Source organism: Dermacentor andersoni, chromosome 2 (genome assembly GCF_023375885.2).
Source record: "Dermacentor andersoni chromosome 2, qqDerAnde1_hic_scaffold, whole genome shotgun sequence".
NCBI lineage: Eukaryota > Metazoa > Arthropoda > Arachnida > Ixodida > Ixodidae > Dermacentor > Dermacentor andersoni.
In genome coordinates, this window is record NC_092815.1 from 31,997,030 (window position 1) to 32,009,789 (window position 12,760).

At 46.9% G+C, this 12,760-nt stretch overlaps 1 long non-coding RNA gene across 1 annotated transcript in view; it reads right to left on the reverse strand.

Moving 5' to 3' along the window:
• Positions 1–12,760, reverse strand: part of LOC140216083 (uncharacterized) — a 206,157-nt gene that overhangs the window by 179,343 nt on the left and 14,054 nt on the right. The window contains exon 2 of the long non-coding RNA XR_011892730.1: positions 5,861–5,985. This is a non-coding gene — a long non-coding RNA (uncharacterized lncRNA). The remainder of the gene's footprint in view (positions 1–5,860; positions 5,986–12,760) is intronic.

The window sequence follows — 12,760 nt, forward strand, 5'->3', positions numbered from 1 at the left end:
TCAAGCCCTAAATCAGAATTCCGCTTCTAACAGTCACTAGAATTTAACTTTCTCTTTCAAAGGCAACAAATTTCATCAAAATCGGTCCAGGGGTTATCTCATAAAAACGTTTTTGCGTTTTACATGTATTTGAATAGGCCGCGTCGGTGTTGGGCCCGAGCTAAAGCTTCCTCTTAAATTATGGGGTTTTACATGCCGAAACTACGATCACATTATGAGGCATGCCGTAGTGGGGGACTGCGGATTAATTTTGACCACCTGCGTTTCTTTAACCTGCACCTAAATCTAAATACGCGGGTGTTCTTGCATTTCGCACCCATCGAAATGCGGCCGCCGTGGCCGGGATTTGACGCCGCGACCTTGTGCTTAGCAGCGCAACATCAAAGCCACTAAGCAAACACGGTGGCTAGGCCGTCATGCGAACGCATGTGTAGCTTCAGAGATCTAGTAGCGCGGCGGTATCATTTGTAAGTAACATAAGGCGCCCGAACTTCTCGCTTGTGTTGCTTAGCAAAGTTAGCGCGTAGTGCAACAAAAGAAAGCAACATTTTTAAGGACTTTGGTTTCACTGACTATTTGCTAACAGATTAGGCTGCGTCTAGTATGGCCTACTGGAATCTATGCAATCAGGCACAGGAATACCAGCAGAATTTAATTCTTCGAATGATGCCTTGATGCCTTGCGAGTCGATCCTCCAGTGCTTTGCGCTCCCTCTTAAAGCCGCTGTGATATGATATTTATTGCGGCAGGCGCGGCAGAAGTCCTTAAAAATGGCTTTCCTTGAAGGAATACAAAAACGTGAAAAATGTCCTGGTCAAGCTCCCCGGCGTACTTATTTTTGCCAAACGCCGCTATATATGTGAGATTTTATCTATTCTTTGAAACGCAATCTTTTAAACATCTTAATTCAAAACTGGCTGTTGTTTTCTCTTTGAATAGTTCTGAAATAATTCTTTTTCGGTTTATTTCGACCCTTTACATGTACGACGCGCAGAAGGCTTGGTATATCAAAACAAGGTGTGGAAATATAGAAAGATGATAACTTCACTGCTGTATCACTACTACAGTGAAGAGTCCGCAAATACAGACGCTCATGTCCTGAATAAAAGGCAACCACGAGACATTGCTCATATCTCTTTGTGAATTCACTGTAAGTGACTATACACTCAAGGTATATCCGCCTGTTTCTACAGCGGTGCGCGCTTCTTTACAGTCACCAAAAAGCGATGCTCTTCTTTTGTATACCATAACACACACATCGGCACTCTGTTAACAGAAAGGGGCTGTGTAATGATTACAATAGATAGAAGACGTTTAGGCGGTTGAGTGTTTCCCGGTGCCGGTGTGAGTTTGGTGCATGGTGAATAGGTTTATAGGGTCCCTGTCTGACATCAATTGAGAACGTAAAAAGTCGTTCTTTTTCCCCTTTGCAGAGACTTGGCAAGCGGCGGGAGCTGAGCACGCAGGATCCAAGAAAGGACGACGCTCACACGCTGGGATCCGTTCGTACAGTGTGTCATGAGAAGTTTAGTGCGCTAAAAGAACAAAAAGACATAACACAGCACAGAAGAATGCTAAAGAGTACCAGTAAGTGGCATGCAGGCATGGCCACTAGTCGCATTGCGAAGGTCGCGTGAGAAATGATCCAACTAGTAGATTTTAGAAGGCACTTGAGGTTGTCTAGAGGTCCATGCCAATAAAGAGGTCTGTGGAACCTTCCTATTGTTTTATGACTAAAATGTTGCTGCAACTTTCAGTTGCTCCAAAGTGTATATACAGGGCTTTATAAATTACATAACTGCATGTAAAAAATTTTACCGTCGTCTTCATGCAGTGACCAGTGAATTTTAACGACTTCCACCAGAATAGAAAGTTTCGCTGCTGCAGATAAGATGCCGCACTTGAAGTTACTGTGGAATGTTGCAGCATTCCAGGTACAAGCAAACTGACCGACAGATAGAATAGAATAAATATCTTATAGTTCTAGTTAAAGCCCATATAAAAGAGATAACTGCATTGGTATGATAGCTTGAAACTTGCTTTCGCGCTATGTACCGTCTACGCGCAAATATTTCGAACTAAATTCACAGTTCCTCTACTCTTTACACAGTGCAAAAAGACGCTCTTGACAACATTTTTCTTTTACAATGTCTACACCAGAAGTTCGCTTATCCTTCAGTTTCACAGACAGATGTAAATTAAGGGCACTTTTTGATTTCATTCAAGTTGATAAGCAAGGCTGACATAGAGCTTACTTGCATTTGTATCAAGAGAGAGAGAAAGAAAGAAAGAAAGAAAAAGAAAGGAGGGGAGGTTTAAAAAAGAGAAAAAGGTAAAAGACGAAAAAAGATATGCTATTGCCACTCGGAGGATTTTCTCTAAGCTTGCTAAAAACCTAAGAACCTTTCTTCTGGTTCCTTGTTTACTCGCGGCTGTATTGATGCCACGCATGACCCCTTTCTTACGTTTCATTACAGCCAGTTGGGAAGCACGCATGGCGGTCCTTTACTACAAGGTTTCTCAGCTTCCCCCTGAAGCGTTTTTTCAGCATCGTATCAAAGAAAGCTCTATTTTTGCCAAAGTACCTTTCAGTGAGCGACACAGACTACTCCGATAGCTGTCGTTTCCACTCTATCAACATTGAAAGCATTCTGTTGTATGGCATTTTCTTTCTTATCTTCACCTATACAGTTTTTCTGCCTTAGGGCACGCTTGTACATTAGTTTTCGTTCTTTATGTGCAAAGGTTCGAAGCGGCTGTTGTGCTTTGAATCCGGAAACTGAAAACTGGGTCCAGCACTTCAAATTAACAATGTGTCCCTCACTAAAGCCATTCCTAGCTCAGCCCACGCGGAAGTTTCTATTTCCCATTGCTATACTTTTCATTAAACAACACTGCAAAGCAACGCACCCTGTAAAGCTTCTTGTTTACGTCTTAAAGGGAGAACATTTTTGCTGTAACATACTTCAGCAATGCTCAGAAAACCTTTTTTTGTATTCGCGTCTTTCCTAATGCTTAAATCAAGACCAACCACGTGTTGAATGTTTGCTCAGTGTCTGTTAGGGCATATGTTATTTTTTTACTTGCTTTGTTCAGATTTCGAAAGCGTTCTTTGTTATTCGTTAAAAGTTGGCGTCTTGAGAAAATAAGACACTATGCAGCTGGCTATTCTAAACAGTAAAAAAAACCTAGCGACTAAGAAATGTCAACAGAAAAAACAAAAAATTAGTGGCGCTGAAAAATATCAAACTTGCAAATTCCATGCGTACAGTTCGAGCAGTGTATCCTCAGATCAGATTGTCTCCATCCACTTAAATGCGTCTTGCTGTTATCAAACAAATGAAGCTCTGAACTTGCGTTCCACTTTTAGTTTTAAATAAAATAATTTTGGTGTAGTCTCTATAATCATAGTCAGTGTATTTCAGTAAGGTATCAAAATTTTCAGCCACTCTTGCTGTTTATTTTTTCCTATGCTCTGACAACACAAAGAGAAAAGCAAATCCCAGGAAACGAAATATGGACCAACTTTGGCGAAAGTCGTTGATTAGCCACCCACTTGCTTACTCCAATATGGAAATATTTCATCTCAAACAAACCGTTGTTCTTCCCCCCCCCCCCCCCCCCCCCCCCCCCCAAGGCTTGTAGACCGGTATCTTAACTTCAGTGCGCCTTTGGTTCGCGATATATCTGCGTGTCTGTTCTTCGGGCTTTTTCTGTTCTGCATCTTCGACAAGATGAGAAAATTCTCCTGGGCCACGCTTTGTGCTCAAATGGCTTTCTTCGTGTAGGGCACACGGCATCTTTGCTTGTATTATCAATCACCTGGTATCGTGCTTTTCTTTTTTAATTTTATATCGCTGTCAAAAATTATACAAAACAGTTGAAACAAGGACTAGCGATATGTTAGGCAAGTAGGAATAATTTTTGTTTTTGAAAAATTTTTTTGGTCTGTCACAAGTCATTCATGTCGCACTTATACTGACTGACGACAACGGTGCGAATCAAGAACAACGAAACGACACGAAACGACACAAGAACGGTGTGAACATCATTTACGCAGAGGGTAAATGATGTTCACATGGCACCCTAATTTCACTTATAGCTTGTGTTTCTCTTTGTGTAAAGAGGACATCTAGGCGCTGTCCATATTCCCCCACTTCCGGCGGCAAAGATAATACTACAGGTCGAAGTTGTAATACAACTCGTTGTTCAAGTGGGCTAGTATTCATGCTTCAACCGCTATTTGCACTGGAAACATGAGCGTGAACGAAGAAAGCACAAAATACTCATAAAGTGCAATCCCCTATTTCGCTTTGCTAGAATATGTGTGGGCACACGTACTGATTAAACTTTACATTTAAATGTAAGTCGTTCATTTTGTACCATTGTTTCTGAGTGCATCGTCTCATTTCTGCTTAGAACATAATTATGAAGCCGGACTTATGTACTCAGGGCATGCAATGTGTTTTCCTTGCTTTTGCTAATATTACCCGGGCTGTCTTGAGAACCATTCGGGTATGTCGCCTATATGTTTTCCTTGCTTTTGCTAATATTAACCGGGCTGTCTTGAGAACCATTCAGGTATGTCGACTTGCATGGCTACGAGTTTAACTTCGAAAGCTTAAATGCAGTGCACCCTTGAACTGGCTTTACCAAGGCAGTCACGCCACGAGTGCACTCGAGGTGTGACTGAAATGGGGGTTTCGTAAAAAATAATTCCCTTGAACCACAACACAACTCCGTGCACGCACATTAAAAAGAATACGGTAGGCTGCATCAGAGACAATGCTGCTTTCTTGCACGTGAAGCGTCTTGTGCGTGCTGCAGAGGGTGTATGGACACTATACAAAAATTGCGTAGCCAGACAAAAGTTACATTTATTCACATGCTAGAAAGCTTACATATTTAAGTTGCATGTAATCAGAATCTTACGACATAACTTTGCGATCGTGCTCGTTCCCTATTCCCTATTTGTTTCGTAGAGAGTGTTTGGGCATTAGGGTACAACAATCGTATCCCCCCCCCTCCCCATTACTGGCGGCGCCGGTGGCTTTCCTGCAACTCCATAGACTGACGCACCCCTAGATGATTGGAGCTACCGCACTTGCCTCAATATTCTGCGCTTGCGCTAACTTTAGAAACAGACAAGTTCCACTGCAATCAAAGGGGTTAGGCATTCATCAGGTTATGTAAATAGTCCTCCTTTTTTACCAAACTTAACGTAATGCAAGTTTCATACCCCGTTATGCTTATGAATATATATATATATATATATATATATATATATATATATATATATATATATATATATATATATATATGCGACATTTTATTCGATAGACAGAGGTGGTTTTTTCGTCTAAAATTTCGCCTTCAATTTGATTCGGAAATCTAGCTATTCAAACACCCTCATGTATGACACTTGTCGCTTGACATATTTAGGCTCAGAACTGGTAAGTGCAGTAGTATGCTAAACACGTGGTCTGTTCTTGCTTCTCGCGAGCGCTGTTTGTATAGTCCGCAATTACGTATGGAGCAAAGGGCATTTCTCGTCAGCTTCCCAGAATCTGTGGTTCAAGCATATTTGCGCCCTCTATATTTGCATAGCGTTAGAGTGCCGACATATTTGCCAGGCGCGTGTTTCAGCCTTCTTAATAATGACTTTTTCTCATGGCAAACATGAACTAGGTTGCGAAGGCTACACCACGACGGATAATTCAGACTTCTGCGAACACGCAAACATTTGAAGCGCATACACTTTGTAGTCGTTTGCTTGCGATCACCAACGACGGATGCTGACGAGTAGAACTATTCACGCTCCCATTCAGCAGCTATAAGAAAAGGCTTCCAAAAATTTTACCTTGTCGTCACATAGCCGCAACAGCCGTGAAACGAGTTTCCAGGCAGTAACAACATTTGTCGAGTGGAAGTGTCCTTGCGTCTCGAACTCCCACATTCTTCCAGGAGTCCGCAGTGTAGGTAATGCTAAAAAGAAGTAAAGCACTCCTCTGAGAAATTTCAAATTAAGCGCCCTGGCTTCCTCATGTACCGAATAGGAACGCAGTTTCTAATTTGTAATCACCTCTTTTCCGACACCCAAAGGCTGGGAAAAAATAGCACAGACGGAAAACCCCAGAACTTGTGGCCTCAGATTGTTTTAATTCCCAACTGCAGAAAACGCATTGCCAGTCGTTTCGTCCTCACGAGAGAAAGTCTTTGTTAGTTTTGCTTGCGAGACACTTCATGCTACAGTGAAGCCTCTGTTAATCGAAGTGCTTTTGCGAGTTGCTAACTCACACTTAATTGACTAGGCAAATGAGATTCGTGAAATGCGTTACTTGAATAACTTATTGATCTCGGATGGAAATATCAGTGAACGTCTCCACAGTGCCAAAGAGTACATATAGTAACAATTAGAACTGAGATGCGCTCACTGGCTTAGAGCATCATGCTATATCAGCATGATTGCTGCGGCTTACATTGTCTCAACGTAAGCATATTGTGACGCAGCAGTAATCACGGCTTTTATTCCGCGTCACAAGATTAGGCGAACCGACCACGCCCACAGCACGGAGCACACTCGAGAGCCAGCCCCACAAGCGATGATGAAGAAGAACCCCATATAAACCCCATATGATGATGATCGTGTACAGATGACAAAGAATAGCTCATAAATTCCCACACTAATGTCCCCTCGCGCGAGAGCGGCCATCCTGGCCGCAATTCAAAGGGGCGGTGAACGTCTCGTGAAAGGCTTCATATGGGAAACGTGGACAATCTCAGCGGCGCGGCAGCGGCGGTCATTTGGAACAATAACTGGTTCCACGCGATAGTTCACTGGAGAAGTCTGCTCCAAGACTTTGTAGGGGCCGATGAACCGAAGCTGAAACTTGTCACACAAGCCAGGAGTACGAACTGGTGTCCGGAGTAGCACTTCCTCGCCAGGGCGGAAGCACACGACGCGATGATAGGCGTCGTAATGCTGCTTGCGGTCCTGTTGCCGTGCTTCGGTGTTGATGCGGGCGAGCTGGCGACAACGCAGAATGCGGGACACATATTCTTCGCAGGAGGAAGGACATTGATGGACAGTTGGCGCGAAGAAAGAGACGTCAAGACAGGAAGAGGGCGAACGACCATAGACAAGGTAGAATGGCGAGTAACCGGTCGTGCGTTGAACGGCGGTATTATATGCAAAGGTCACGAATGGTAAAATTGCGTCCCAGTTTCTGTGATCCGGGTCAATGTACATGGCTAACATGTCTGACAGCGTGCGATGAAATCGCTCTGTGAGGCGGTTGCTTTGCGGATGGTAACTGGAGGTAGTCTTGTGGGTGGTTCCGGAGGCTCTGAGTACTTCGTCTAGTAGTTGCGAGAGGAATGCTTTTCCACGGTCGCTCAGGAGGACGCGAGGAGCACCGTGACGCAGTATTAAGGATTGAAGTATGAATGCAGCAACTTCAGAGGCTGAGGCAGAACTCACACAAGTTGTTTCGGCGTAGCGTGTCAAGTGATCAACGGCTGTCACAATCCATCGTTTACCGGTGAGAGTCACAGGAAGTGGGCCATATAGGTCAACTCCAACGACCTCAAATGGTTGCGACGGACAAGGAACCGGTTGCAGTTGTCCGCTTGGAGCTGATGTAGGGAGCTTTCGACGCTGACATAGAGCGCAGGAAGCGACATACCTCGCTACACTGGCGGATAATCCAGGCCAGTAGAAGCGCCCTTTGATGCGGTCATAGGTTTTCTGGAAACCAAGGTGACCAGCAGTCATGTCGTCGTGAGAAGCCCGCAGGACATAAGCACGTAGAGAGCGTGGCAGAACAGGAACCCAGCGTTGACCGTCAGGGTGATAGACATGACGGTATAGGACGCGGTTGTCAATCTTAAATTGCGTCAGCTGCCGACGAAGGCGGGCGTTAGGTGGGCGCGAAGCTCCTTGAAGGTGGTCGATGATGCGCCGACAGTAAGAGTCGGCAAGTTGATGAAATTGGAAGGATTTGTTGTCATGTGGAGGCATCTCGTCGAGAGTGGCCAACAAGAAAGCATCTGAGGAGGGATCGAGCGAAAGCTTGTCACGGATGGTAGTTGGAGCTCCATTGCATGGTGTCGTAGGAAGCGGACAGCGAGAAAGTGCGTCTGCATCTTGGTGTTTTTTTCCGCACTTGTAGGTAATGGTAAAGTCGTATTCTTGCAAACGAAGAATCCACCGACCAAGTCGTCCAGACAAGTTCTTCAGCGTCGAAAGCCAGCATAATGCATGATGGTCTGTAACGATCGTAAAGTGGTGGCCGTGAAGATAAGGTCGAAACTTCTGCACAGACCAAATGATAGCTAGACATTCCTGCTCCGTGATGGTGTAATTCTTTTCGGCGTTTGTCAGAACGCGACTTGCGTATGCGACGACCCTCTCACCTAAAGTGTCGTCTCGCTGTAGGAGAATGCCACCAATTCCGTGACCACTAGCATCCGTATGCAGGAGGGTAGGAGCAGCTTCATCAAAATGGCGTAGTACTGGTTCAGATGTGAGAGCGCGCTTCAGATGGGTGAACGCAGATTCACATTCGGGAGACCACACAAAGGGAACATTAGAACCCAGTAATTTGTGCAGAGGTGACGCTATTGAGTCGAAGCCCCGTGTGAATCGCCGAAAATAGGAAGCGAGGCCTAAGAAACTACGCAAATCTTTGGTCTTTTCGGGACGAGGGAAGTGCTGAACTGCGGAAACCTTGTCAGGATCAGGACGAATGCCATCTTTGCTCACAATGTGACCTAGAACTTTGATTGTCTTGCTCGCAAAATGGCATTTCTTAGTGTTTAGCTGAAGTCCAGCGTTGGCAAGGCACGCGAGAACTTCATCCAGACGTTGCAGGTGCTGAGAGAAGGTTGACGAGAAAACAACAATATCGTCGAGATAGCACAGGCAAGTCTTCCACTTTAGGCCACGAAGAACGGTGTCAATCATGCGCTCGAATGTTGCGGGCGCATTGCAAAGGCCGAATGGCATGACATTAAACTCGTAGAGCCCATCGGGTGTTGAAAACGCTGTTTTCTCCTTATCGTCCTCATGCATAGGTATCTGCCAGTAGCCGGAACGCAGATCGATGCTGGAGAAGTACTCGGCACCCTGCAGGGAATCCAAGGCATCGTCTATTCGCGGCATAGGGTATACATCCTTGCGTGTGATCTTGTTAAGTGCTCGGTAGTCGACACAAAATCGAACAGAGCCGTCTTTTTTGCGAATCAAAACAACGGGGGAAGACCAAGGGCTAGCAGAGGGGCGTATTATGTTTCGTTGGAGCATGTCGGTGACGTTCTCGTCAATGACTTTCCTCTCGGCTAGCGATACGCGATATGGTCTACGGCGCACGATGGATGTACCATCTGTCTCTATCCGATGCGTCGTAATCGAAGTCTTTCCCAACGAAGATGAATGCGCGTCAAAGGAAGCTTCATGTTTTCGGAGCAAAGCAAGCAATTGTTGTGACTGCGAAGCTGTCAGGTCGGAACTGATGGCAGCTGCAAGAGCTGAAGGAGATGCGGCCCGTCCGGTACAAGGACCTTCAGAGGAAGCTGGTTTAAAGGAAATAACAGATATAGACTCTGATGCAGTGGCGCAAGCCAATGTACTGCCTTTAGGGATGAGAATCTTTTCGGATGTCGGGTTTGTAGCGTAGAGAAGTGCAGCGCCATGATCAAACCTAACGAGCCCTGATGCAAAGGCTATCCCTCTTGCAAGACAGGGTGCAGATGGTAAGACGAGCACGTCGCCGCAGTCAATCACATCAGACGTGATAGTAACGATGCTTTGATGGCGAGGAGGTAACGCGGTATCTTCTGCAGCAACGAAGTGAAGGGGTGTGTCATCTGCATGAAGTGAATAGGTCGTGTCGGTCATGTGGAGAACGCGTTGTCCACAGCAGATGGAGGCGGAGGCCGTAGAAAGAAAATCCCATCCCAATATGAGCTGCTGGGCACACGAACTTAGCACTGCAAACTGTACGTAATGTAGAAGCCCATCGATGGAAATACGAGCTGTGCACATAGCGATAGGTCGAATGGAGGCCCCTTGAGCAGCGAGTTGCGTAGGTCCATCATAGGGGGTCGTAACTTTCCTAAGTCGCGAACACAAATCACGGTAAATGACGGAAACACTAGCACCAGTGTCTATTAAAGCTTCTACTTGTACACCTTCTACTACAACCAATATCACATTGTACGGACGCGATGGAGGAATTTCTGTCCTGTCGTTCGATGCAGCTTTTCCTCCAAAAGCTGCATAATTCAGTTTTCCGGACGACGCTCGGTGAATTGAGAAGCAGGTCTCAGTGGGGACGTAGAGCGGCGAAGGGGTGACGGCGAGCGGCGTCTCGCAGGACGGTAAGCTGTCTCGGATGCTACAGTAGGCGATGGAGAGCGTCCGCACGGTGGACCATAAGGACGGCGTTGGTCATGGAAGCTCCCTAGACGTTGGAAAGTAGCTCCGGGCGAAAAGTCATCCCGTTCGTATACGTCATATCCGCGACGCTCGTCTTGCTGGCGCTTGCGGCAAAAACGCGCTATGTGGCCACGATAGCCGCAGTAGTAGCAGATGGGACGAGGAGGACGCCACTGCGGATAGCTGGTTTGGGTAGGTGCGCTGGTAGTCATGGAAGCGATGTGAGCCGGTGTTGGTTTTGGAGGCATCGGTGGGACGATGACTGGAGTAGCTGCGGCTACTTGTGCGTACGTCGATGGAGCCCTAGGTGTTAGAGGGTCCGTGTACGCTGCACCAGCCATGGATGCCAATTCCTCCTTGATGACATCTCGCAGATTGGTATCGGAGGCATGAGAAGGCATAGGTCCTGCTGCTAAGCCAAGATACTGAAGCTCCTCTCAAATTATTGCGCGTATCATTGCTCGTAACGTAGGGTCGTCGGCGCTAGTGTTTGCAGTGGTGTCCGGCTGCAACCGTACTGATTCGAGTTCGTCAAGGCGCTGGCAAGTAGCGACGATATCAGCGACGGTAGCGGGGTTCTGGATGGCTAAAGCATTGAAAGCAATAGCTCCGATGCCTTTGAGGATGTGGCGAACCCTGTCTGATTCGGTCATGGCCGTGTTCACGCGTCGACAAAGAGCAAGCACATCCTCGATGTACGACGTATAAGATTCACCGGGTTGTTGCTTGCGAGTGTCGAGCGTCTTTTTTGCGAGGGCAGAACGAACAGCCGGTGTACCGAAGATTTGGCGGAGCTGCTGTTTGAAAGCGCCCCAGTTCGTGAAATCAACCTCATGGTTGAAAAACCAAGTCTTCGCTACGCCTGTCAGATAAAAGGCGACGTGACGTAGCTTGGACGCATCGTCCCAACGGTTAGCCGAACTCACTCGGTCATAGTCGTCCAGCCAATCCTCGACGTCTTCACCGCGAAGTCCAGCAAACAGATGGGGATCACGCTGGTGCCCACTGACAACCCAATACGGAGAGGCTGGGGTAGTCGAGGCCGAGATGGTGGAAGTAGAAGTGCCTGTTGGCTCGTCCTGCGACATGTTGGCGGACAGCTGGCACAATCGGCGACCCGATCGAAGCTCCAGGAGGTTGAGCGGGGAGTCAGAGGACGGGGGACCGAAGAGCACACTCCACCACTTGTGACGCAGCAGTAATCACGGCTTTTATTCCGCGTCACAAGATTAGGCGAACCGACCACGCCCACAGCACGGAGCACACTCGAGAGCCAGCCCCACAAGCGATGATGAAGAAGAACCCCATATAAACCCCATATGATGATGATCGTGTACAGATGACAAAGAATAGCTCATAAATTCCCACAATATATCAGTGGCAGTGGTGATCCGTTTTCTTTTACAGCGGAGCTGTATAGGCCTAGGCTAGCATATAAATTTCTTGTCGGCACGCAAAACTATCCTCATCAACGGCTCATACTCCCGTAAGCAATCAAAAATAGAATGGGCCATACCCCCGTCAGGCAGAGGCTACAAGCACTATTCAAAGTGCAGCGAACAGTGCATACATTCTTTGGAGAGAGAGCGAATTTATTAGAAAGAAGGCAGAGAGGTGGGCCTGAGCCAGCGCACTCTAGCCTGCTACTCTGCACAGGAGGAAAGGGAACGGGGACATAAAGGTATGATGAGGGATGATGATCACATAGAAAGAGAGATGCACACCGGTAAAAGCAAGTTGAACATTCTGATGTTTAGCATTCCGAAATGTCATCCATGAAGCCACTGCCGGGTACCATATCGTCTGTAGTCACTTGTTCAAATGAACCTTCAGATAAAGGCGCTGGTGTGTGAGCCTCCTCTGCGTGAGCAGCACAGGCGCCAAGCAAGAGCTTTACAGCATGTAAAGAGCTGCGATAAGCGGCTCCAGTATGGCGGGCACCTGCAAGGAACCTTTAGCGGTCGGATTCCGGAGACCAGAGAGAATCGCGCGCATTGACTCTACCAGGTGCTTCATCATTTTCTGAACGCTTTGCTTCTCATTATGTCTATCTCCTTGCTTTCCCCTTCTGACACCGGTTTCATTTGCCCTATGATTCTTCGCTTCATGGAGCAGAGGACCAATAGGTCCCGCTGTCATGGCCGTGGGGCTAGAAGACAGCATAGTCCATTCAGTGTCTGTATCAACCGGTGGAGGCAAGTATTCGCCGCGTACTCTCACCGACTATGAATAACAACTAGTAGCGGTTGCCGTCCTTGATGCACACAGGCAGAGGTGGTCGTCGTGCCTGCGCCCCGGTATTCCGTTCTTCTGAAATGGCTT